Source organism: Diadema antillarum, unplaced genomic scaffold, assembly GCF_040938485.1.
Source record: "Diadema antillarum isolate AM-2024a unplaced genomic scaffold, OU_Dant_1.0 seq00000604_RagTag, whole genome shotgun sequence".
NCBI classification, from domain to species: domain Eukaryota; kingdom Metazoa; phylum Echinodermata; class Echinoidea; order Diadematoida; family Diadematidae; genus Diadema; species Diadema antillarum.
Window position 1 is genome coordinate 1413266 of NW_027271532.1, and position 24319 is coordinate 1437584.

At 37.8% G+C, this 24319-nt stretch overlaps 1 protein-coding gene across 1 annotated transcript in view; it reads left to right on the top strand.

Annotated features, from left to right (window-relative positions):
- Window positions 1-24319, top strand: part of LOC139735854 (uncharacterized) — a 102424-nt gene that overhangs the window by 857 nt on the left and 77248 nt on the right. The gene's annotated exons all lie outside the window — the stretch shown is intronic.

A 24319-nucleotide genomic window follows, 5' to 3' on the forward strand; every position in this document is an offset into this window, starting at 1 on the left:
ACTGCCGCACCGAGCGGCCTGATCCGACTAAATATTTTCGATGCTTTTTTCTGCGGCTTTCACCTCTCCGAGCACGAATCAGCCTCTTGAAGCTGAAGTCTGACATCTTTTTACAAAAATTCGTAACGGGGAAAAATAAAATCAGTACTGACCTGATCTTGTGCATTAATATATTCCAAACTACTATTCCACACTGATAGAGTAGGTGGGTACTCCAGTTTGTTAGCAAACTAATCACTTTGTAGGTATGACGAGTTTACTTTCTTCGTCAATTCCGCCGGCCGCTAACCTTTGGGTGCTTTTTCTGGAATCATCCTACGACGCGACATCACATCACATCATTATCACGCATCCAGCACATACAGACAGCGCGCAAGCTGGCGCTGTCTGTGTTTGCTGGATGCGTGATGTGATGTAACGTCGCGTCGGGGGATTCCAGAAAAAGCGCCCAAAGGCAAAGGTTAGTGGGCGGCGGAATTGACAAAGAAAGTAAACTTGTCATACCTACAAAGTGATTAGTTTGCTAACAAACTGGAGTACCCACCTACTCATGGGTGTATGCAAGGGGAGGTTGGGAGGGTCGTACGACCCCCGCCCCCCCCCCCCCAAATTTTCAAAAGGTCCACTTTTTGTAAAAGACATTTTTATTTTTCGAGGGCTTTTTACCCTACATACAACAGGAAAAAAAGGTCATTTTTGTATGCACCAAATGGCCCCATTTTAAGATATAAAATTCAAAAACTCCCTACCGTGGGAGGGGGGACACCCCCCTCCCACACCCTTCCCCCGCTCGGTCGCTCTGCTCCCTCACAAAGGTAAAGGTCAAAAAATTGTGATTACAACCCCCCTCCTACTCTATCACTGTGGAATAGTAATTTGGATGTACGGTCTACTAGGGGTGCGTTTATGCTTTCATTTCGGGGGCAAAGATCAGGCTTTTGACACGTGATTAGTACAAAACGCTGTTGCGTTCATGCTCACGGGGAAGCATAAATGCAACAGCGGTTCTAAACGCGTTTAGAGTGACGTCATCTAAACGCCTTTCCAGTTCACGTGAAAAAGTGCGCATCCGGCCAGTGGTGTACCCTGGCCTGTGCAATTTTCCCATGTACTGTGCATATACGCATGTCTTTCCCAGCTCCTCTCCCAGGCCAGGCCACCGATCGCGACACAAAGTAACAGTTGTCACAAATGACTGATTTTCAATACAGTTTGTAACAAAAGCAGAAATGAATAAAGGATCCAAATTTGAAGACGATGAACTGAGGACAACAATTTGTCAATGAAATAGAAACTCATATTTCCCATCACTGTCTACAGGTCATGTTAGTAAAGCAATCAAAATTATATTAGACATGCTACGGAACATGAACAATGCACACACTCAGGCCAGAACTTTCAAAATATGCGTTGCTGGTTAGGAAAGAAAGGGGCATGATCCACGAAGTAATTATCAGAATATATCAATTTTTTTTCCTGAATTGGTGTGAAAGAAAAGCATGTGTGCAATGTTACAAAAACTGTGTTGAAGATTTACACTTTTTAGTACACTATAGAATCTCGGTACGTATGTACACAAATGTGTGGTATTAAAAGCAGCCTCGTTCAAATCATTCTTCATAATAAATTGTGTAGACCACATGTAACCTTAAGTAGGTATAATGTAATAATTGCATATTCTTGAAATTCTTGCACCTTTACTAACTCATCTTAGATTTGAACAAATATTGAGGTGTAATTCATAATTACTGTTAGTTTAATAAAAATGTAACATTTAAATCTTTTGTGTACACAATGATGTACCTGTGTACATGTTTCAGTGATCTGGTTGCAATTCATTCACTGGAATGATAAGGTAGTGTTTATTAATCTCTCCTAGGCCAGACAGCTATTTCTATTAAGTTGTCAACATCACGTTGATCACGCAGTGTCTCTCAAAATACAACTGTACATTGGAGAGTATACTTGCACATTGTAACTTGTTGAATTTACATTTTGTAGAGTCCAGAATATAAAGAAAACATTTTCTGAACGTGGATAAGTAGAATTTATGTGTTCATGGAGTTTATAATTAAGGGTCTTTACAAGGGCTCTGCAGTAGTTATTGTAACAGTTTGTAGTAGGCCTCTTTAAGCTCAGTTACATTGATCCCAGATATAGAATAGTTTTATTAGGTGATACGCTATCAGTGTATCACCTATTGTGTTTGCTAAAATCTTCCTTTATTTTTTTTATTCTTTCTTTCTGGACAATTTTGTGTCGTCTACACATCTCAATAATGACATGACGGGATAACATGAAATTTTCAGTCAACATACAATTGTATCTCATGACAATATCTAGCCACAATAACATTTTCATGACAATAACATATCTCTGACGTCATCTAGGCGCCATTTTGTGATTTTCGGACAATGTCACATGATCAAACATAACTTCATAACTAAATGTCATTTCTGTATCATTTTCGGTGGACATAAAGTTCAGGTCACGCTTGATCTCCCTTTTGTATGCTAATTACCCAGGACACCATGACATGCGTCAAAATTTTAAAATGCTCAAAATGACTTCCCAATTGGAAATCTCGAAGTTTCAGACAATTTTAAGCGTTTCAAACAATTTTGCGCATATGCGTCTGTCCGCGCGTTTTTGCGCGCACAGGGCGTTAGCAACATGAAAATGCACCTTTTTTGACTGATTTGGATTCCTGATACTTTAAATAACAATATCCATTGATTTCCGATCGGTTTTGACCTATAACGAAGGAATGCACTGGCGTCAAAGTGAAAAATCCGCTCGCACGTCTTTCTGCAAATATAGGGAAAAAACATGTCTGTGTTTATTTCGCCATAGCTCTTTAAATCGTCCGTTGACCCTATGTTTTTATTGCATATTACAAAAGCATGAATTGTAAATAACATTTCAAGTATCAATATTTCCATATATGCTCTATGACGTCATCATATCGTCATCTTAAATAAAAAAAGTGGATTAATTTTTTTGAGGTACTGCTTCTGACATTCATTTGCTTGTATCTCTCTTGTTTAAGCTCAATATTATCCCAAATTCAGATATGTTGTACTTTGAACATTTGCCTTTCAAGTCCATGTCATGGTTTTGAAATTTGATGACGTCATCATACTTTAAATTGTGATTAAATGTAGTGACTCAAAATCAGACAAGTTTACGTGTTATGTCTATGGGAGGTGATTTTTTTTATAAACCATGCATTGATTTGACAACGTTTAAGCACCTTTACCTCAGCTGATTTTGCTCCATTTCCTCTGAAACTTAAGCATGTTGTAGCTGAGACAATAAGCTGCAGTAATCATGCATTTTATTTTTTCAAATCTCCTCATCAGGTTGACAATTTTGCAGCTTAAAATTGAAAATGAGAAGGGAATGTGGACGAAACGATTCCTGATTCATCTTTCACATATAAGCTTACGTTCCTCATATTTTCTCATTGAGACGTATGGCCGAGAGGTTGAAGGCGATGTCTCAGAGACGTGAGGTTGCACACGTGCGGGTTCGAATCCCACAAGAGCACGAAACAAAATACTTATATCTTTTACTTTTTTTTCTTCAATGGAGTATTACACCTTCGTCCATGTAGAAATCACGTTCGCATGTAAACGCACCTATACACACACACACACACACACACACACACACACACACACAATCCCTTTGTTTTGTGTTGGAGACCACATTGCTTTGACTGCTGCAAAATTTTGCAGGCTTGGTTTGTCAAACTGATCATAGTATATAATGACGACGTACGATGAATACGCTGTACTTTGAACAATTGTCTTTCAAGTCCATGTCATTGTTTTGTAATTTGATGACGTCATCACACTGAAAATTGTGATTAAAGGCAAGGTATCAAAATCAGCCGATTTTACGTGTTGTGTCTACAGGATGTATTTTTCCCCAGTTGCCAGAAATGGCATACCGCCATCAGTCCTTACAAGGCCGCATTTCCGTCTAGCAATACAATACATGTTCACGCGGCCATGTTTGTTGAGTGGGTATTGACTTTTCCCCCTGTTATATCTATACATTGTTTTTTGTCATCTTACCATTTCCATGGATGTTCCGTGGCCAAGTGGTTAAAGTAACGGTTTCGCATGCACGCATTTGAGAGATCGATGCTCACAGGACACTTTTGTTTTTTATTATTGTTTAACTCTTTTCAGGTAACGTTTCATATTCACATTCTTTTCATTGTCGACCACGGATGACCGGTATCTAATATCAACCCAGCTTATCACCAACTCATCTTCAGTGACGAGTTTCATATCTTGTTGTATTTTGCCATTTAAAGCACAAAAGTCACAAGTTTTATTTTGAATGTTGAGCTCTGATAAAAAAAAAAAAAAAAGATTTTGAAGTTGGCTTGATATCAAATTAAGACTATTCTCTTGTTCCATAATTGGGGGGGGGGGGGGGGGGGGGGGGCACTGCCCCCCTTCTCCCCCAGATTGACGCCACTGAGGGTGAACATGACATCAAAATATGGCTCTGAGTATACAGTAAATTCTCATTGTTCATATGTACAATTGTATGCTATCTACACTGGAAAGAAAAATGTATTGTACCTCAACCTGTCTGCTGTCTTTGTTGCCACATGCCGTAAGCTTAAAAGGGGTAGGAAGATTTAGTTGTTGTCATATTGTGTGCGTGGTTGAGTTGATTGAGCTATCAGCAGTATAGTAGTATACCATACAATGTATGTTCCTACTCAATCTAATTTTCAGACTTGGCAGCATGCTGCCCTCTTTTGGTGACAATTTTCTGAAAGTAGAGAATGCGGCATGTACATCCTCGTAACCTGGGGTACCGTCATACCCCGGGGTAAAGCGTTGTGTAGCGCCACCTCGTTTTCTTGATAATACAATGTATACACATAGTGTATGGACCCTTACGCACAGCTGTCATGGCAGCCAAATTTTAGCAATCGGTGATAATGATCCCTATGCCAATTCGTCCCTATTATGAAACTATTAAAAGTTCTGTTTACCATTGGGAGCAGTTATTTTAAAAAAGTTAGATTTCAGACATATGATGAATATGTGTAGGTCAGTTGTATCATAAAACATCCTACCATATAAAAATTTTTCAATAAAGCATGAAATGTAAGGAGATATCCCTATTTTTCTCAATAAACCATAACTGTAGAAGGTTTATTCAAGAAACAGTTTTATTATAATTATTGTTCACATTTTGTATATTTAACAATACTTACATGTAACATTTTTACTTCTACAAATGTAGGTTGTTTCTATCCCTAACTCACATTTTAGAATTATTGGGTTTTTGTTTCATCTGCAAATGGCAAAATAATGCCTGTAACATTATTACAGTTACAAAAAGGATTTCTTTTTTAATATTTTGTCTAGAAATGTTGCTGACATTTTTGACAGTAATTTAGATAGAGACCATTTTAGTCAAGATGCTTGACCCATGATCACTTATTTTTACAAGTATATGGGTTGATAATGCATAGTTCAGTGGAAGTGGTGCTGCTGACGCTGCCTAACACTGCTGAGTACTGCCTAAACCACCACTGTAGTGGCAGGGCATTAGCATTATACTGTTTGGTACCATCAGAGAGGGAGAGAGAGAAAGAAAAAATTATAATTAGGTAAATCATTGGGTTTATTTTTGGTGTATTAGCTTTCATTTGAATATTGAAATTGTCGTGAGATTAATAAACACAACAAAATATTCTCACACTGAAAGTTAATGAATCCATTTTTTGATAACCCAGGGTATTGTGCCAAATATATAATGTGTATATAATTCAAGAAGATGGCAGGATCTTAGTTTGTATACCAATCACTACATTGTTTGCAATAACGAGAAACTGCCTCCAGGTGTTGTTTACTGCTCAGAATTCCTAAGTTGCTTGTATGATGATTGGTAAAAAGTTTTTATTTGTGTGTGAACCAATAATGTTCTGCAAAGAACTGCCCCGTTTACCATGAACAAATACTCACAAAAGCTCTAAAATAGTATTTGTGACAAGAATGACCAATACACTGTAGATATAATTTCACCATGCACCCAACCACAACTGTACCTTGAAATAGATTGCCTTGTATCTTTTGTCAGGTTAACATCATTGCAATGACATTATGCAATGGAAACGACTCTGCAGGTAGTTCTTACTTACATTATGTAACATCACTACGTTTATTTTGTTGTTTTTCACAAATGATCACTTGTACAATATGTAGTAATCTAGATTAATGTAGTCACAGTGATTTGAAGCATGTATTTGTGTTATTGCCAGTTCTTTTCAAAACATTAAAATCGTCAAAATTATATACTCCCAAGTACTCCATTATACAGCTTGTAAAGTGTATATGTACCAGCCATGAAATTAGTATTGAAAATTACAGCATAACTGAAGATGCAATGGAGGGGAATTTTTAGCGGTATTGTTTACCACCAGGAGCAGTAACTTTAAAAAATGTTTCAGTTATCACATTTGATGCATTATATACATGTATGTGTAGGTCAGTTGTATCACGAAACATCCTACTGTATAAAAAAAAATTGTAATAAAGCCTGAAATATAAGGAGATATCACTGTTTTTCTCAATTAACCTTAACTGTAGACAGTTTATTCAAGAAACAATTTTATTATGATTATTTTTCACATTTTGTATTTAGCATTGATTATACTGATAAACAGTTTTACATTGGTTGTTTCTATCCCTAACTGACATTTTAGAACTATTTCGAAGCACTAAAAGCTGGGTTTTTGTTTCATCTGCAAAAATATGGTAAAAATGCCTTTAAAGGATAAAAATAAGGTATATTGTAAGTGAGAATATCAGGAGATAGAAAGGGAGAGGGAAGAGAAAAGAAATAAGAGAGTTATCAAGTTAAAGGGAGAATGAAAAGAATATCAGGAAAAAATATTCATATGACCAGTGCAAAAATAATTCATTTCACAGTAATGTTTATCAAACACACAAATCCAGCTCTGCCATCTACACGTCTGAAGTTTGCATGACGGCAGTGAAATTAGTGGAGGCAGGAGAGTTCTGTTGGGCCTCCTGAGTAAAATTTTCAGTATGTAACCCTTGACCTTTGGCAAGGTGGAGTTCTTTGACAGGGAGTGGCATTGGACATATCTGCGAAATTCTCTGACTTTTAGAGAAGAGAAATGTGAGGCCATTAGAGTGAAGAATGCAGAAGTGATTTTGTCATCACTACTTTTTGGGGATATGAAGTTTGTTAAAAGGAAAGTACACCTGTACAGAAATACAGGTGTACTGAGATCTACAGTGTAGATCTCAGATCCCTTTTGCAGATGGCTTGCTATTACATGTACCGGTACATCCCTTATCATGTAGGTGAAATTGGATTTCTTTCACGATTGATTGTTTTATCTGTTGTCAGCATCTGTTATACTTTTGAATTTCAAAGACAGTGGGCACATTTACACTGCCAAAACCCCAGTTTAACAAAACCTAGTTTTCAGATCCACTGTTAGTCTTTCAGAAAAATCTTTAAGAAAATCATTGTTAACTAGGCATTATAACTTTGGAGCTCTTGGTATTTAGCTTGCATGAACATGTGCTATGGTAGGGAAAGTTGTATGACCAAAAACCATTTTACTTGTGAGATTGTACACTGTATGAGCAATTTTGATAATGGTGAAAGACCATCTGAGTAGATTATAAAATCTCACTTTGTCATTTTGTCGGGTTTGTCAGTTTAGGTGTTAGGGCGTTTGGGAATGGTTGCCCCAACAATCTCAAATAATTAACGGCACATCTGATTCAACCCTCTTCTTCTGTGGCAGTCTGATCTGGTGTTGTGTAATCTTCATGATATACATTGTTACTGGCTTGTTTTCTTTTGATCAATGGTAAATTTGCTATGAAATATGAAGATAGTGTGAGTAAACAAATTTACATTTTTCCAGTAATTATGAAGTTAATGATGAAAATGATGACGATGATAATGACAAAACATGATAATAAGATACTGGTATGTGATGATTTACATATGATAACTTAGTTATGATCATCCATGAAATATGATAGGCTTGAAACTTATGCAAGCATGCTGTCATTAGGTTAGTGATAAGGATTAAGAGACCATTCACAATGGTAAATAACAGCTTATACAGTACAATGTATACTACTCATACCATATCTTGAGCAATGCAACATTTAGCTCAGTGGTCTTCTTCTTCTGGTTGGGCAAGGCAATTACAGGCATTTTCAAGCAGGTACTCTCAGCTGCTTGGCTTGCAAACAATGACTGTTAATGACAATACCAAAATTACGATGTAGGTGTCAGACAAAAGTTCAATAAATGTTCATCCCATTTTAAAGTTGACTTTCACAAGAGGCATAAAATCATGCGAGCAGAACTGTGAAATTTGGAGTTAAAACAAGTCAATAGCAGTGAGATAATGAGAAAGTATCATATTTTTGTTGCAGAATGATACTTGTTGCAGTCACAGAGTGTTAAGTAGGTTAAGATTAAGTATTTGATTTACTTTCACACATTCACTTGTTTTGTTTTTGGCATGAGCTGAAGAAAAATAGCTTACAGTGTACATGTATATTATACAAATCAATGGGAGAATTGTGAGGTAATGACATCATCACCTTGTCTAATTTGTATAACACTGTATGCCAAAAATAGATTCTACATTCTGTAGCTTGTTTTTTCAGTACTCAACTAGAACTGTCATATATACTGCATATTTAAACATATTCACGTATTGGCTCCAAGAAGAAATGAAGAAATTTAAAACTGGTAAATGCATTTTTGGCCAATAAAGAATGAGTTTATTTGACTCAAATTTTCAGCGGCCTCTGCCTTCTTCAGGAGTCTTATGACAAGACTTCTGAAGAAGACGGAGGCTGCTGAAATTTTGAGTCGAATAAACTCATTCTTCATTGGCCAAAAATGCATAATTACTAGTTTATTTCTTCATATATACATATTCCAAACAATTACTCTAAATTTGAACATTTATTGAAGTTTCATTCAGGTCTCTGTGTACATTTGTACAACTGTAGCTAGCATAGCACGCGCACCGCAAAAATGTGAGAAAAATATAGATATTGATTGCAGAATCGCAATTGCATGCAGATCGTCGATTTCCGAATGTACTATATCATGCTAGATAGTAAGTCATTGCACCACTCTCAGCTGCTCATAGATGCTAGTAAATCGACCCCCTTTATGTGCTCTTTACAGTCATAATGCAAGATACTTTACATGAGGGATATTGATATAGGTATAGCCCACAACTAAAAAAATAAAAATAAAGACGGGACATTGGATGACATGATAGGACAATGGACACAAGAAGACATGAGAAATAGATAGATGAACAATGGAAACAAAGCCTACAGAGAGAGAGGGAAAGAGAGAGAGCTTGAGAGAAGATAAAGAGAAGGATCAGACAGATCTGAATCATGTGCTATAACTTTCTGAAGTGGCATAATACTTGTACATTAACAGTATGTGTACTATGCGTGATAAGGAAATGCTGGTACATATAAAAATAATGACACATGCTGATTAATTTGTAGGGGAAATATATGACTGTAAGGGGGGAAATTTGAGTTGACTCTTCAAAGAATTAACTGTAGGGGTACATTGATTTCATTGTCAAGAGAGTTCTTGAATCAGGGACCAGTGAAGATAAAAGTATTTTGGGCTAATAATGTTCTTCGGAGAGGAAGATGAAATTCAGTCAATTGTCTAGCAAGATAAAGGTGAAAAGATTGATTTTTTAGACAAAGTGCCTTCTCATACTTGTTTTCTTCTTCCATATGTATGTAAAATTTCATTAAGTAATGCAATAAGGAATATCACTTGAATATTTTCCTCCACCCAAATGCCAGCTTGTTTGTTTAGTCTTATTTGCTTAGTATTCTATACATACATATCTAGCAAGAAAGACTAACGTTCCCACAGTTCGATATGAAAATATATGGTGGGTAAACACTACCTTGCAAAATGTTTTCATGCATTCACGAAAGGCACTAGCCACACAAGGTCTCCACACCAGGAACAATAGAATTGAAAGCAGTCGCCCCACATTCCATGCCAACTTCTCGCCAGTGGCGTGCCCAACACAAACAGGCAAATAGTCACAGGCACACTCCAACAACAGAGATAGTATGACGGTTGTACATTTTACGTACAGGACCCAGGACTTGTCTGTTACGCTCCATGTTTTCTGACAAACATTCAGTCGTGAAGAATAGTATAGGGCGTTATTAAACACAAACCCACATGCGCACTCAGACTTAGATCAATCACTTTATGAAGACTATCAAATCTGAAATAGAAGAAAAAAAAAAGAAAAATGTGTGCATTGTTCATCATATTATGGCCCCTCCTTTTGACCGCAAATTAACAAGCAGTGTAATATGCCTTTAAAACCCTGGTTGTGGTATCTGCTGAAATGCTTGCAGTTATGAAGCACTGAGCTGCGAGTTACTCTCCCCTTTTTGAGTGAGAAAAACACATACAAACAATCTACACAATCAAAAGTTTTTGATGGCCTGATTGGGCTGCAAAAACATATCTTTTTCTAAAAAGTGGTGGCCTTACACCTATTTCTGGTGGCCCTAAGCCACCAGGCCACTGCTGATATCAAGCCCTGCGTAGTTTTAAAAGACATTTTAACAAATCTCACTTCTTTGCTTCAAGAAGGTCAGTATTTAACAAATGCATTATAGCTCATCAGACAGTTTTAAGCTGGTTAGTTTTTAACATGAATTTATCCTTCCAGTCACTAATTTGTTTTGTTATATTAAACAAAAAGATGCTTGGATAGACCTAGTTCAACACACAATAATTGTACTTGTATTATATTATGATTTTCATTTTTTTTTTCAAATAAATCTGATCTGTTGAAACTTCCCATTTTTGTGTCAGAGTAGCTTGTAGAAAACTGAGTTTTCATGATCAGAATGTGTGATTTTACTTCTCTCTTGCTGGATGCCAAGTGTATGAGAGATCTGATAAGAAGGAAAGACTTATTTGCAGCTATGTTGAACACTTTCTCAGTTTGGTCATGTCTGTTTCAAAATCTTGTTCAAATGCTGTTGCATGCTTGCTTTTCATTAGTCTTGCTCATGATACAGAAATTGCCATTTCCTGTCGCTTCAGCCATCCTTTTCTTCCCACATTTGTCCCTGACCCATTTACAGTTCTTTTCCCCATAATCAGCATCCCAGTCAATTGTTTTGTTTATGTAGCGACGCCATGAGAAAGCTTTCCAGCACAGTGATGTACAATCTTACCTTTCCCTCTTCCCTCTTTTTCTGCCTTGAGTCTCTGACTGATTGATCATTTCCCTCTTTTAGAATTAGTGTTTACAATGTGGCATGATACATGGATTGGATATATGTTGATACTATATGACATTTTTATGAACTTAATCTTTTGCTGGTTTCAAGATGTGTGAAGATAAGTCTTATTCGTCATTTTAATGAATTGTAGACCTATGTTCAATTGTTATTCTATGCTGTTTGCATCCTAATGTATGAAATGAAATAAACTCATGAAGAATAGACTATATTTGTAGAATTTCATGCACGTGATCCATTGAAAGTATGCTCATCCTATACTATATTTGAGATGAAGGTATATAGGGAGCAGATTTAATTGATCTTTTAATGTCATTCTGCAGAAAGAAATCCTTTCTTATGTAAACAGTTTACTGTGGGTCCAGCATGATCTTGTATCTAATACCCCTTTCCCGCTGCCCGTCTCGGTGAACCACCGAGAGGTTCCCCGGTGAATTCACCGGGGAACCTCTCGGTGAAAGTTTCAGTGCCGTCGTTTCACACTGCTCTCGGTGAAACTTTCCCCTAGACGGGTTTTCTGCTCGCAACGTGGGTGATCTTATGTACTTGAGTTTGTTGTGCATCTGTGATTTGGTTTTTTCGATCCCATGTTCAGCAAGTTTTCGGAGGAGGGACTAGTACGCGGCCGCGTCAGCCGACGTCCCGCTCAGTTCTTCGTTCACTGCTACCTCGCTACATAATTGAAGTAACAGTCTCTCTTCGTCTTTGGTCCACGCTCCAGCCATTTGCAAAATTCCCTCAAATTTCAACAGCACAAAACGTCAACGGATTTCTCCTGCACACTGTAAACCCAGCACTTGACGAGAAAAGCACAAAATACGAAAAAATCAAGCAAGAGGCGGACTGTATCAGACTCTACTGGAAGAGTTAAGAGCTAGACACTAGAGGAAGACGAAGAAGGAGGAAGGATCAAATCGATCAAGTACACTGTGTAAACCTATATCAGCTGTGTACACGGCGTGCTAATTAAACAATACAATGCACAGCACGATGCAAAACAATGCCGTCGCACTGTGAACGCCACATTGCACACGAAACGACATACTATGTAGTGTCGTGTGTATGTTTACAAACACAAATTACTAGTACCCTATACGTGTGGATTTGGGAGGTCGAGTGCGCGCTAGCTAGCTGAAAACGTGTGCATGACCAGAAACAAAACATGACCTTTGACGTAATCTGCATATTTTCCCTGGTGTTTCACCGAGACAACCTTTCACGCTGGGCGCTCTCGGTGAACCACCGGGTGATTTCTCGTTGAACTATCGGTGTTTACCCAGGACGCTTCTCGGGTAAAAATTGCCCAAAATTTCATCGGTGTTTCACCTAGGCTTCCCCTAGGTTTCAACCGAGTGACCTTTCACACTGCGGGGTTCCCCGGGTGCCCCCAGGTGCCCCCGGGGAAGATTTTCTTCAGCGGGAAAGGGGTATAAGTTGGCATTTGGACTTACACAATAATAAGATAATTTGTATGTGTGGCCCCAGTAGTGTTTCAATATTTATACCCCCGCCACACATAGTGTGAAGGGGGTATATAGGAATCACCATGATGTTGGTCGCGCAGGCGGTTGGTCGGGCGGGCGGTCGGGCGGGCGGTCGGGCGGGCGGTCGGGCGGGCGGTCGGTCTGTCGCAAAATCTTGTGTCGCAAACTCCTACAATTTTTAAGCAATTTAAATGAAACTAACGGTAAATGATGATATTGAGGTGTAGATGTGCAAGACATGTTTTTTGTGTTTGTCGGACAATGCGTTGCCATGGCAACCATAACTTTACCAAAACCTTGTGGATTGAATAACTTCCATAGTATTTGAGCAATCCATTTCAAAATTGGTATCCATGATGATCTATAGGTGTAGTTATATAAATGCAAGACACTCTTTGTGTTTGTACTTGACGAAGCGTTGCCATTGTAACCGCATGTTTTCTTAGACTCAAATCTTGTGGAGTGAACAACTTCCACAGTTTTGAAGCAATTGAAATCAAATTTGGTAGGCATTATGGCCTTGAGGCATAGATGTGGAACACATCATTTTTGTGTTTGTCGGACAAAGCATTGCCATGGTAACCATAATTTTACCAAAATCTTATGGATTGAATAACTTCCACATCATTCAAGCATTTAAGGTCAAATTTAGTATGTATGATGATCGGGAGGTGTAGTTATGCAAGACAACAATGTATTAATATAAGAAAAATGTGTTGCCATGGTAACCACTCTATGAAGGTGAAATTTGGTGTGTATGATGCTCTTTAAGTGTAGTTTTGCAAAATGTCCTTTATATTTGTATCTGACAATGCATTGCCATGGTAACCGCATGTGTTTTTTTTTAATCCTGTGGAGTGAACTTCTTCCACAGTTTTCAGGCAATTGAAACCAAATTTGATAGGCATTATGGCCATGAGTTATAGATGTGGAAGACATAATTTTTGTGTTTGTCACACAAACCGTTGCCATGGTAACCACAGTTTTCCCAAAACCTTGCAGATCGAGTAACTTTTCCATCATTCAAGCAATTCAAGTCAAATTTAGTATGTATCATGATCTACATGTAGAAGTGTAGTTTTGCAAGACACCAATGTGTTAGTTTATGAAAAATGTATTGCCATGGTAACCACTCATTTTTGTATGAAAATAAACCATTCAAGCTATGAAGGTGAAATTTGGTGTGTATGATGGTCTTTAAGTGTAGTGATGCTGGGGGAAAGCATGTTTCCATTTGCTGTAAGTTTTATTCTCAGTGTCAACTCTGTAATTGTACAGTAAACTAAAATTATTCTGTTTCCAATTCGACAAGTGCACAAACTTGGTATTAACGTCATTGCCCTCATGACATTACATACTATAAAGCAACACTAGTTAGGGGTGGGGGTATTAATCACCTTCAGTGATAATTCTAGTAAAGTATGATTTAATTTTTTTCTTGGCAAATTATCTTTTAGGGATTTAGTGATTCAAACAGCTGCTTTGATACAGAGCTCAACTAGGAGTGTGAACAATGTTTATTGTGTGACAAGCCTTCTCCTATGGGCCACTCTTTAGGCCACGTTCATTGTAGTTCACGCCCAGGTATTCAAATTATCCTATGGTGGTGTTAAGAGGGTGTTTCTCCTTGGAACACTCACTGAGTATAAGCAGCCATTGCCATGACAAGTACAAAGTTTGGCAGAGATGTTATGACAAAGCCCCCACAGCAGTCACAATGTATATCTTTGACATTCTCATACCAGAAGCTTTCTGCTTCTTCAGCTACTGGTAGTGTTTTTGAAAACCTGGTTCTCTTTTGACATTCAAATACCAGGTATGATGATATCGAAATAAACTAGTAAACTGCACAAATCACATGGTATGCATTATTTTTAACACTACCAAGGCAAAGAGAATCTGTCATGATACACTGGCTACAAGCTTAGTTCTAGACTATTTCCAGAATTATTGGCATATAGACCATGGTAATGTGCAATATGAATTACAATACTGGATCAATGGATGACATAAAAGGAAGAGAATGGGTAGAAAGGAGAAAGATTAAGATAAGATTTCTGCTTTCCTTGAAAGCCATTACCTGAAGCATCTCTCAGTATCAGTGGAACAATAAAAAAATTATCAGTGATAGACCTGAGAGGAAGTGATAATGGCAAAGGTCACGTTTGGGTGGAAGCCCTGTTGGTAAACTGACTTCTACATTATCCAACAAAAAGCCTGATACTATTTTAACATATTCAGAATATGTGCTGGCAGAGGTGGTCTATGTTCTAGTAAAAGAATGAGCAAATAATGGACGAGGTGAATAAGGATATTTCATCTATGATCCACTGATTACTTTTACATAGCTCTACAGGGCTACTGGCTTGTACAGAACTTAAAGCCAAATAACTTGACTTGTGTTCTGTGAGATACCGTAATGGCCTTAATACTCTGTGTCTGTATATCAGTAGCTACATATATATTGTAAGTGTATATAAGCTGCAATATACAGGACAGAGGTTTTAAAGTGGCCTGATGGCATTTTGCAAAAGATTGCTACTGTAGAAGGCTTATTCACATTGAAATATATGTTTATTCTTTTCCATCTCATCTATATATTATGACAAAGTATTGTGTAATTTAGAGAAATGAAAATGAAGTAAAATGGGATAGATAATTGATATACCATAAAGATAAATTTAGACATACTTCTGCACCTGTTCAATACAGTGCAATGCATGTGAATAATAACATGAACTTAAAAAAAAATTGTGAGGACATCCATGACACAAGTCAATTCAATTTATATATTGCCAATATGTAGCAAAGTACTATAGTATTACTTCATTATCTTCATTTGGCTACAAAATACCAAAAACATTTCTGTGTAGAGGATGTCAGCTCTCTTCTCTTGTGCCTTTAATATTTGTAGCTGGCCAATGAGAAAGTTCCACTTGTCGTGTGCATTATGGCACTGCAGCTGCCTGCCCTTCCCTTTGTCTCGTTAATTTACGGAGAGATGGCTTTCATTAATATTGATAATGAGAACGTGCCATTCACCAAACCTTTTAGCTGTGGAAGTGCATAGGTGATGATAAAACAGGAAAATGATCAGGATTTGAAAGGGGCTCAGAAACATGTAGGGATACAGATAAATTTACAATCAGAACACCCCTCCTCCTCCCCCCAAGACACAACAACAACAACAAAAAAGAAAAGAAAAGAGAAAAAGTGACTGCAACCTTCCATTTATAACAGTTAAAAAATGCTTTTATGTGGCCTGTAACATATCTTGATACTTGTGGCAATTTAAACATGATAATCAAAAAGTGCAGAATAAAATGTGCATTGTGCATAACACAACAAAGTTAATGAAAGGTAGATTTAATCCCCCCCCCCAAAAAAAAAAAGAATTTGTAAACTGCAAATGAACAAACATTTGATTGCAATATTCAAACAAATGCATATTTTTTTTAAAAAAAAGTATAAATATAATGAAAGTCACCATCTCTCATCAAATGTGGTGCCCTTTGACAATCTTAAGATAATTGTTTTGGTAGAATGATTTGATGAAATCTGTTTTGTGTCATATTTAATTATTTTCATGCTACACACAGTTTATCCATGTTTCTACTTCATAACCTGTTGAAGACTAGTCCTGAGTATACTGGGGCAGATGTGTATGGAAAATGTGTGTTATAGAAAAATCAGCCCATCCTCAACAGGTTTATATCAAGAATGATACTTTTCACATCCTCCATGACAAAAGAACTCTGAAGAAAAAAAAAACACGACTTTTCCTGTCTTTCTTCAAAACAAATTGGTAGTGCCATGTATGCAATGTACTGTTAAACGAGGAACGTTCGCGTGCATTTTAATTTCCCGAATTTCGCGAGGGCCAAGGTTTGCAAATTTCGTGAGAGCCAAGATTCGCGAAATTAGAATGCATGTGAAGTTCTTGTCTGCACTATACACATTGAATGTTAGAGACAACTCGCAAAAATCTCATGTCGCGAAAAAGGCTGTCGGCTCCAATTCGCGAAATTTTCATGCCGCAAAAATATTGTGTTTTACAGTAACTACCGGTATCTCATGACAGTTGACTTGAAATGACTGTATATTGGAATCTGTGTAGGAATGTACTGTGTAGCTTATGGTCAAATTTTCTGTGATTTGTATTTTTTGTAATTTCTGTTTTTATTTTATACTTTCCTCTTTGTCTAGTCATCCCACATTTTAAGAGAATTTCAATGATAAATGGGACATATGTTTCTCATAATGTCAAAGAAGAAAATAAAGCTTTACAGTCCGTATTGGTTCATGGAAGCTGTAAAATTATGCCTCAAAGTAAGTAGAAGTAGTTTTAGGTGATATCTACAAGCATAATCTTACAAGCTCCCTTCTGATATGCAAGCAAGCTTCCAGCACTGATTCATTGATAGTTGGCAATATGCACTTTTATTACATTTCTCTGTGATATTGATTATATTTGATTAGAAGTATTAGGGAATAATATTGTAGATACTACACTATGGTAGATGCTTAGGTAGCCTCATACTAGGTGGGTATTGTGCATAATTGCTCATTCCTATAAACAATTTCCCTCGTCCATTCTCCTTTTCTTACTCACTAGTACATACACGCACACTAATAGGTTCACAAGTATCCATTTATTCAGAAAACAATATGCACTCAAGCAAACAGAATTTCAGAGATAATAGAACTAATGACTTATGATTTGTGATAGTGCTTTAACCAGCAATTGTTTTGATTATTACTATATTTGTTTTCTCTAATTGGGTTCATTGTATCTGAAAGTGAAACCTGTCTTGAAGTTACTTCCTGTTTCATTTCAGATCAATATTAAGACAGATCATAGGCCAGGTAATTACCTAGAGCAACATTCCTATGAAGTTTTGTATGAAAGTGTGTGTAAATGGGAGATGATGGGGAGTGTGTGATTGCATGTGCAATGATTTTTTTTAACCATTCTGTTATTTTCCTTTGGTACAAATTGACCTTAACAAGGGCAGATATTTTTTCTTAAATGCTCAAAGTATTGTATACAACACACAAGAAAATGAAAATAGCAATCACACATTCTGTAAAATGAAATTGCTTTACTGCTGCTACATGTATTTCATCTACAGGTACAATTGATAACATAATGTAATATATATGATGTTGCATATACTGTAATGTCAAGGTAAAATTTTGCATGTAAAAATATGACTTTGATGACGGGATGAATTATCATCATGAGTGCATGTTTAGTGATGCTTCTTCCAGTATACTGTTAAACATTTTATAATTTTGATACTGTCTCAGCATCCTAGCTGACAATTGTTGCCCAGTTTTGTGTCACAAAGGTCAGTGTATGTTCCTCTTTACAAATTTGCAGTGCACCAGTAAAGTTTATTAACATGAATTTCCACTTTGATAGTTCTATGGAACTTACATTATTGTTTTAAATGTAATTACCTGTGTAGTGCTGAATCTTTTCCCGGTTCGTAGTTTGTAGTGTTTTAGGTCAATGTATTACTCAATAGGGTAAGAGATAACTTTAAAGCATGCAAAATTGGCTTTTGTTTTCAATTCACCTTTGAAGCATTCTGACCTGCAGCTATTCATTTCTGAAAGGGACCCATTCATTAAGCCACCATTCATGTACATGTACTGTATTTGTGCACAAAGGTCGTGAACAAAGTACAGTACTTTCTACATGACACAATGAGTCATACCTCCTTGGTCATACACTGGACAACTTGTCATGTATTGTTAGAGAGTCTGATACTGGATGTTGTCTACACACAGAACCAAATACGCTGAGCGTGTAGACAGAGATCAAATTCATACTGTAAAGCAAAAAATATTTGCGGCATGAAATATTTGCTAATTGGAGCCGACAGCCTTTTTTGTGTCATGAAATTTTTGCGAATAGCCACTGGCATCCAATGCATTATAGTGTAGACAAGAACTTTCGCATGCATTTTAATTTCGAGAATATTGGCTCTTGCAAAATTTGTGAAATTAAAATACATGTGAAAATTTGTGGTAGTACAGTATTCAATGTCAGTCCATGTCTGTCATGTGAAATTCAAGACCCAATTAATTCCTAGTGGGAATTACAGATGATTGTTGCAGATAATGGGTGAAGCATGAAGACGTAAACAACAAGTGCTTTCTTGAACTTACTTTGAATTAATACAAAATACAGACACAATCACTTTATGTTCTGCTGAATCCAGATATCAGAGTTTGAAATTGATGACTTCGTGTACATGCACAGGGCAGCTGTTAAGTAAAAGGATGAACTTTGTAAATAGGGATGTGTAAGAACAGCTAGTATACCAGTTGATGCTTTAATCACTGCTTTTTTCTTTAAAGAAAATTTGACAATTTTGCTGTCAATTTGGAAATATGTGTATTTCTGCAATGTACAGTAACACTTTAAATGTTTGGACCAGCACATCATTGCTACTAGTTACAAGAAGCAAAACCCACCTTGAATGCAAGGCTGAAGAAAATTCATGATCATCATCATTTCAGGATAGTCACCGAACATACCGGTACATGATGAGCATTCTTTAAAGTGTCAACATGGTAAGTTTTTGTAAGCCAATCCTGTCTTGCACAGTTAATTTTTTCCCTCCAAGAATGAAAAGAAAATGCTTTGAAATTAACAGCAGCAACAATATTTGACCATCACATGCATGCCAAACATACACTTGCTGCAAGAGTTGCCTGCACTTTTGTGTGAGGACTACCATAGGCTAGGCATACAGGCTGCATTTCTGCTTCCTCCAAATTTCCTTGCCATGACCTTGGCTGTTAATTTTCTGTAGTGCTTCACGGGTGATTGAAATGGCAAGTTTGGTGAGGTACGTGGTATTGTGTAAAACCACATCCGCTGTCTGTTTCTGGCTATAGTGTACAAAACCATACACACCCAGTAGCCATAAGAAATGTTTGTGATAGAGTGTAGAAGCTAGTGTAGTGTAAAAGCCTAATTTAGAAAGAAACTACTCCTCCCCACCTATACAATGTGCAGTTAGATATTAATATGGTAATATCACATGCAAGAAATGCAATATTCCAGCTCAGTTTTGAATAGTGGTCTAAATGGTTACCATTCTTCTGCATGGTGTTCAGTGTCAGAGATGCATCTTGACATAAATTGTGTAAAGCTTTAGGTTTTATAGGTTCAAAAACTGTCTCCCATTGGAAGAACTAAAACAATTACTGATTAATCCATCAAATAGGCCATCTTTAAAATGATTTGGAAATATTCAGCAAATTAAAAAATGAAATAATATGTAGCTTTTCTGTTGAAATTTGTATAAATTCCTTTTGTAATGCAACAAAAGCATTCATATCTGTGCTGTTAAAGTCAATACTGGTGCTATTTATGGAATTGATGATGCTTTGTGTGAAACTTCCCAGTTGTGGATGGGGGGTGTTAGGGGGTTTAAACCCCTCCCCCAAGTGAAAATTTCAAGTCAAAATATTATGAGAAGAAATTCATGTCATCTAGGAACTCTCCCCCACTCGCCGCTACATGGCTTGGACTTTGCTGCTCCACATTATCATTTGGTAATTCCCCCCCCCCCCCCTAGCAGAAAGCAGTGTTTTCCTTGCATTTCATTAATTGGAGAACCTTCTGGCATAAAAAGGATTTTAGAGTTACTCAAGTGGAACGATTTGTTGTGATGTCATTAGTTACGTTCAGACGGGAGCCCTTAACCTCGAAGTTAGGAAACTTCGAGGTTAGAGCTTGTAGTTAGGGACCGTGAAGACGCACTCGTAGTTAGCAAACTTCGAGGTTTGCTCGATGTTTCGAGCCACGAGAAATCTTATGGTTAGCGCTCTAACCACGAGCCGCGGGGGGTCCCCACTCGTAGTTTAGCACCATGTGGACACAAAACACAACGAACTCGAAGTTAAGAGTGACCTCGCCGTAAACTCCAGCCCCCACCATTTCCCTCTACTTCCGGGTCAACCTCCCAAACGTACACCACAAATACACTACACGTGAAAAACCTATGACGCACGACACAACAATATCATCTTTTCTTCCCATGCGCTTGATCTCTGAAACTGAACACGTCGAACTCGCTACTGTAATCTATATTCTTCTCCGACGCTAAAAAAATGTTTTCGACGAATATCTTCATAAAGGCATAAAGGCATAAAGTCATCAGTGCAGTGCTATCTCTGCATACCATGACAGAGAAAAAGAGTACCTGTAAGCGAGTTTGACAGGGTTCGACTAAAGAATAGATAGACGCCTTGTTAGCAGTGTGGGCTGAAACTTCCGGTTTTGTGGTTTTAACATTGAGTGGGACCCACTCGTAGTTACGGGGGGGGGGGGGGGGGGGGGGGCAGAAGCTTAACCTCGAGGTTTCGTAACCTCGAGGTTAAGATTTGTCGTGTGGACACACGTCGTAGTTAGGGGGCAAGAGCTAAACCTCGAGGTTTCCTAACCTCGAGGTTAGGGCCTGCCGTCTGAACGTAACTACTCTGATTCCTCAATGTAAGTGAAACACATGCCTCCTACTGTACTTTAAAGGGATGGTACAATAGTGATGGAGATGAGAATTGGGCTTTTAAGTTTTTATGAGATACCAAGAAAACACTTATGAAATAGTACAGAGCATACCATTTTAAGAGAAGTTCAATGTTTATTTGATGAAAAGTCGGGTATGGAACGACTGAAACATCCGAAAACAAAGTAAAACAAAGCAATTGTTATAAAAGGTGGGTCCCACACTTTATTAGAATCGCTCTGTTTTGGATAACTCAGCCATTTCAAAACCAATTTTCATCAAATGAACTTTGAATTCCTCATGGAATTTCATGCTCTTTCATATTTCATAGGAGGTTTCTTATTATCTCACCAAAAAAATGTTAGAAACCTAAAATTAGGTCTCAACCAAAACTATACGATCCCTTTAAAGCCTTATAATCGTGACAAGTGGTTTGTGCGGCATGGAGACGAACGCAACACGCTGCCTCCCCCATTCTGTATCAAATGTAGTGACACCGAATGAGAATAGCGCTGGCTCAATGGGTCAGCGAACAACACTTGACTAGAAATCTCCTGAACCAAAATGGCTGTCCAAGCCACAAGAGCTTCCGAATGGACACACACTCTCAGTGCGCATGTGCATGAAGAGAGGCCAAAAGAGCCACGCATCTTCTGGCCTCTCTCCTCCAATCACCGCAGCTCGCGGTCACAATGTCTGTGTATGATGCGTACACACGCACACACACATGTGTCTCAGTGGCAGCATTGTCCCACACGTTTATGGATATAGCACCGAGTCTGGCATTGCGCAATTGCATGCATGCACAAACTTCGGTCGTTCGGGAGTTTACGAAATAATGTACCATTCGGGGTGACGATCGTCCGACTTTAAAGTGAATTTGTACTGTCAGAGCTTCACACATCAGTGAGGAAAAGAATTGTTACAAGCATTTGCAATTTTCTTGTTCATGCTCAAAGAAGATTGCCATCATATTCATATTGTCTGTTGCAAGAAAAAAAAATGAAGCAAGTGTGACAATTAAGACTGACTTTGCCAACACATCCAAGGAAAATTAAACTTCAAGAAGATAAAAGCAGTGGAACCAAAGTGACTCGATTGTAAGAAGCTTTTACAATTTAAAGATATTGAAGTAATTTCTGCTGTGGAACAGAACAAGCTATCAGTGAACAAGTGATGAAACCCAATAGTGATTTTAAAGAAAGAAATTACTCCATGTACATGTGAGCATACCTATGCTGTTCTCTCGAGCCCTGCTGGCCTGGGGAAAGTGAGAGTGTACTGGTGGCCGATACATGCATGGGGCACACTGGGATGCATTTGGCAGTCTGAACTGCCTGTGATTGCTGGCACATGGCAATTTCATCCCTCACTGTTGGGGTAAACTGATCGAGAAGAGGTGTGGGCCTGAGCTCAAAAGGGACTGGACTAGTTTTGTGCTGCAGTGCCAAACTGTGGTGCACTGAAAACCTGTAAATGTGGTAGGGTTAGGTCTTGGTGCTGGCCAGTGGTGTACAATGCTTCTCCTGTGGACTGCTTCAGCAGGAGCTCCATAGTCCGTAGTACTAGTAGGAGTGAGCTGGGGGAGAGCCCAGTCCTCCGCTGATGCCCCCAGTTCATCAACCTTGAACCCCATGTTAGCCAAGGAGTATGTATTGCTCAAGTGATATCAAAGGTCACCTGTCTTGGATAGATATTTGCTGTTTTTTTATTTTTTTAGGCATTTGTACGATGCCAATCTGGTCATTCAATAGACAAATTGATAACTTTATAATAGTTTCATCTGTTACTTGAATTTCATTGCATCAATTAAAAGAACCTTCTTGATGGGTTAATTTTTTTTTACACCATTAATTTGATTACCGTAGACTCTCTCGCCCACACGAGATCAGACACAAGCCCACTCACTTACCATACTAATCACAAAACCCCCTAAAAACAAAAACAAAAAACCCCAAATGATATTTGTGTGATTGTCGGCTCTGTGCAATCTGCTGTGTCACAGTTGGAACAGCTATTCCTCCTTGTACCAAGATCTTCTTTCATCTTATACCATGTGCGTGGGTAGGCTTACACAGACATTTTATAATCAAACATGGGCTTTGCTTTGTTCCCTAAAGCTGCACCCCCCCCCCCCCCCCCTGTACCTTGGCAGGAACTTGGAGCAATATGAAAAACAACAAATTGGCCAACTGTATATATGAATTCATCAGTTGCATGGTGTAGAAAAGCACAACGGTTGAATTGTCAACCTTTGGTATAACCAAGTGACTTGGGTTCTGAAATACAAGCATTTTTTGTGTCGCAAAGTTTTGTGTCCTTATAGCAACAAAATGGCTGCACGTATACCTCATGGATAAATAGGGAATTGTATGCTACAAACTAACACCAGTCATTGATTCGTCAAAGTCAACCACATGTTGACATTACAGTGAATGTGCAGATTTTGAAGGGAGTGATACTTCTAGTAAGCCTTCCCAGTATTATCTAGTAATCATTGAAAATTTTCATTTGGCATCGGAACAACATGAGTCAAGATTCAGTGAGATTCACGTACAGACTAAGTAATCAGTGGGGAATAAAAACATTCCTTGAAAACATTCCTTGAATTCTTGTCATTTGCACAGGATAATGATAATCTTAAAAAGAAGTAATATTATTGTGAGTACTGTACTTATTGTGAGTACTGTACTGTGAGGATTGTAGTAGTAGTAGCCTACAATCATGGTTACGTAATGAAAGAACAAACTTCTAATGCATCACTTTAAATACTTTTGATATGCCCAGTGTACACTGATATCTGGCTCTGTCATATAGTAAGTAATGCATCATCAATTAAACCTGGAACTGTTATCCAGACATAAATGAGTGTTGTAACTCAGAGGTGCATTTGTTTTTTCTTTGATGGTGACTCTTTGTCACAATGTATGACCTTGGAAGA